Source organism: Pempheris klunzingeri, chromosome 15, assembly GCF_042242105.1.
Source record: "Pempheris klunzingeri isolate RE-2024b chromosome 15, fPemKlu1.hap1, whole genome shotgun sequence".
Taxonomy (NCBI): Eukaryota; Metazoa; Chordata; class Actinopteri; order Acropomatiformes; family Pempheridae; genus Pempheris; species Pempheris klunzingeri.
In genome coordinates, this window is record NC_092026.1 from 19169600 (window position 1) to 19174173 (window position 4574).

The following is a 4574-nucleotide window of genomic DNA, read 5'->3' on the forward strand; positions in this document are numbered from 1 at the left end:
ACAATCTGAGCCTGTTAGTTGTAAAAACAGCCACTTTTAGTGGACGTGCTTTGATCAGGTGCAGTTTAAAACTACCAGTTATCCTTTAAGTCATCAAGGACCATGAAAAAGTACCAAACAGCAGGTAGATACAGCTTCTCGAATGTGGTGATTTGTTTTTGTTTCGTGTCATTATAACTGAAATATCATCCATGTTTTGTCTGGTCAATAGTCCAAAATCCAAAGTGAAGATGTAACCTTGGGCTCTGGGAAACTGGAGACAGGCATTTTTACTATTTCCTCACACTGTATCGACTAAACAATAAATGCAATAAGTACTCCACAAAATAATCAACAGAATAATAATCAATAATAAAAGAATAACCGTTGGTTGCAACCCTAATTTACATTCCATTCAAGTCTTGTTTCAAGTGATTTGTAGAGTGAACACAGCTGCCACATGTTGATAACACTCACTTCATGTTACCATGCACATTATTCAGGCTAGAAATGTAGCCTCACTGAGTCCAAACAAATATCTCAAATATGTTAATTACAGTCTAAGATAAAATCAGAAATAAACGCTTCACTTAAAAATGATTTTGAGATTGTGTTGAAGATTAAATTTTAATGCTAGATTCCAGCGTGTATTGTCCTGATGGAGGCTCAGACTGTGTTTATCATTTCCCATGCAGCCAGGAAAAGGAGCAGATATTAGCTTGGCCTTATCAGCAGGAGCCACAAAGGGCTGAGAGTGAAGTGGTGCAGATGCTGAAGGGGCAGCTGCTCCTCGGAGGGCTGCTAATGATTGTTGCCACTGATGGAGCCCTGCCGCTGGGCCTGGGGCGCCACCACCACAGCCTCTCTGTGGAGGACCGACAGGGACAGCGACAGCTACCGTGTAATTTCAATAGTAACAGAAGAATCTGTCCATTCTGTAAATGAGGAGATTCACAGAGTATTGATATTAACTCTCAAAGCTTAGCTGATTAGAACTCAGAGGACAGACTGCAAGGTCAGTGTTTAAATCCAACGTAAAACTCCCTCATCAGTGTCTGAGGTCTGGATGCTCAACTTCTTCCATTTACATCTATATTTTCATGTAGCTGTTTTCATTGGTTGCTTATTGAATGACTGTTTTATATTCTGATTCAAAAGCTGAATCTTACCCTGTTTCTCCAAACATTTTCTACATTTTAGCCTATTAAATGTGTGAATTTGCCACTTTTCTCTGTCTGAAATAGTTGTAAATTGAATATTTTTGTGCTTTCGGCAGTTGGTCAGACAAAAGAAACAATGAACCAATGCCTCCTTGGCCTTTAGAAACTGTGAGGGGCCTTTGTCGTCTACTCAATGACAATTTTTCAAAATTGAACAACTGATGATGAATAATGTTCAGTGGCAGACCTGACAAGAATATTAGATTTCCACTCCTACAACATCAAGCTCTTTTTTACCTTTCATGTTTACACCGTGGTTCTGCCCTGTAACATGAGTTTCTGCACATGGCTAAGTCACCTTTTTTCTTTTCAGTCTACAGCTAAAATGCATGTGCGGTAAAATGTTATACTATGATTAAGGTGCAGAAAATGCCATTCAAGACTGCAACTAAAATCTGAAAACTCCACATCCCTTAACAGGATTAACCTTATTTTTTAATGTAATGTTTATTCAGGTTGGAGTCATTAAAAATACAGTTTAATTGGCTGCTTTTGTATTCAGTCAGCGATTACCAGAGGAACAGTGGTTGTCCTGACCTCATCTCTGAGGTTTAACTCTGTAACTGGAGCAATTTAAAGTAGGGCAGTCCTAAAAAGGAGCATGCAAGCACAGCAAAACTCTTTTCCTGGATAAATTATGGTGTAATCTTGTGAGACCATGCAGGCCATGAGATAACAGCAGTTAACTTTGAGTTTAGAGAAGGTCTAAGATCTAACGTCTAAAATATACTTTATATAATAGAGAACTAAAAAAAACCCGTGGGACCACTGTTTTTGGCCACACGGGGGCAGCAGAATGGCTCTTCAGCTGCTAAATGTTCCAACATGTTCACTGAGTGGCCGCTGACTTTGTCTGTTACTTGGTGCTGATCTATAGATTGTATATAATGATAGGCGACTTGACAGCTCGCCAAAACATGTCGATCCTCCCCTGGATGCTGCAGTATTTATGTAGTTCTTATCACACTGACATATGACTTATCAGTTTGGTTCTAATAAGTTATTTGGTGCTATAAAATGGGTGTGAGACGTCATGATTGACAGCCTAAGCTTCGATTGAGTTGAGTGGGTATATGGGCCTCGATACTGCAGATCCAGATCAGTACTGCGCTGACTCTGGCTCCAAATGATGTCAGGAACACAAGATGGCAGCGCCCGTATACGGGATATTTTGCCTTTTTTGTATTTTTTACTTGCTCAGGACACAGCCAGTATATTAAGATCTTCATATACTGTCTGTGTCCTGAGCAGGTAGCGTATGGTCAGTTTTTAGAGCTTTCTCACTGAAAACTGACGATAACTAAGTAACAGTTTACATCCACATCTTAGTGTCACTAATTCAGTATCCCACCAAATGTGAAATATGGTCACAACCTCCTCCCCTGGTCCTGACTTTTGGTATTACGGCCAGAAAAGTGTTTTTGCTGAACATTATGATGTCACTGTGAATTGTTGTCATAATTCGCTTATGAATTCTTATGTTGAGGCCAAAAAATGTGTTTTGTGCGGTCACGATCCACCAAAATGTATTCAGTTTATCCTGCCAAATCTGCAGAAATTCCCTCAAGGCGCTCCAAGGCTGAGAAGGAACAGACAGACAAAACCAAAAACATAATGCCTCTAGCACTGCTGATGTTAACACAGAGGTATTAAAAACAGTCAAACTGGACCAAGAGAGTTGAGTTGCAGCACAAAAACCCAAAACATACGTCTAAAAGATCCAGAAATGCTACACATAGCTGAGGAAACCTGCAGAGTAAGGTGATAATTATGTACTATGTGGTTTGTCAGTACGATCAACCCCTTTCACATACAGATCGGCATTTGAGTCACCGATAATATAAAAATATTAATACAGCAGCTTTAAAAGCGGGCACATAGTTTGGACCAACTGCCTGATGCACCTAATGCTTCAACAAAATATCCTTTCAGGTCGCTGTTCAATCAAATTCAACTCAACTTTATTTATCCGACTGGCAAATGTATGTATATAAAACAATGCTTTAGAGAAATACAGTCTCTTGTGAATTTACTACTATCTGTGTGCTAATAAAGGGGTTACCAGTATTTTTATTAAAATGAATAAGGCATAGCTGCTGAATTCATATTAAGAGGCAACATTTATGTGACAAAATATAGCTGAAATCTTCTCTGAGGCATTTCTATAACACATGCTATGGGTCACGTCTCTGGGCGTCCCAGCATCAGCACCTTGGACAGCGACACCACAACGGGAGGACGCTGCAGACGGCAGGATGAACCACTCGTCTTCAACCTTCACCTCCCTGAAAACTGCTGACAGTCAGGTTTACGGATGATTCAGAATAATGAGGACACTGTTTCTGGACAGAGATGTTGAAATTTTTGAGGTTTTTTTTCCAGTGCTGTGAGCACAACAAACAAATCCCAATAACAAGCAGAAATGTCAATAGCTCATAACTCAAAAAGTGGACAAATTAAACTAAAACTATCTGAATGACTAGAGTTATGGGAGAAAATGTGATTTTTTTTTCGGAAAATGGAAATAAGTGAGACCTGGTTTGCATTTGTGTTCACCCAATCATCCAACATACAACAGGATTTGGACATAACTGGGCCACTTTGTCCATTTTTCCATTTTCATCCAGCTCTTATTTAGTATTTGTATCCATGAGTTAAGCTCCACTGAGGTGCTGATTTTAAACACCAACAAACAAGAGAGCCGACCAACTGTGTTTCCTCACTTTGACCACAGTGTGAACAGCCACCATCCAGCCAGTGAGCGAGAACAGAGGGAGGTGACAATATAAATCACTGTCATGATCACTAGTCCTCTGACAAACTAAAAAATAAAAACTACTTTCTTGATCATAATTGCATCTAACAACAAAAATCCTCTCAGTCGCAGTTTCTGAGGGAAACAAATGTCAACAAATGTTGATCTGTGGTCTGAAAACAGGTGTCTGAGTTAAAAGCTCTGTGAGGTTCACCTATAGGAGCCTGCACATCATGTCATATCAGTGGCATCACAGTTTTCTGAGCTACATGGATCTCTCTTATCTCTACATGTTATTTCACACGTGTGCTTCCCCGAGTGCTGTGAGGAAGTCAGCAGCTTTGGCTTCTTCCCATCACAGCTCCTGTTGTCTGGAAATGATAAACCTAATCAGCATGCTCGGCTAATATAATCAAGGAAAATGAAAGCATGGGCTATAGATTTGATATGCATTTCTTGAAGGGCACATTTTAATTTTTTTCCTGTGGATGTGAAGCACCAGAGCAATCAGATGTGAAATCACAGGCTAGAAAACAGCAGGTAGGAAAGCAAAAATGTTGGCAGTTTCTCAAAAATTGAATTTCCACAGCAGACTAAACGAAAAACCTTTGCCCCCTGCC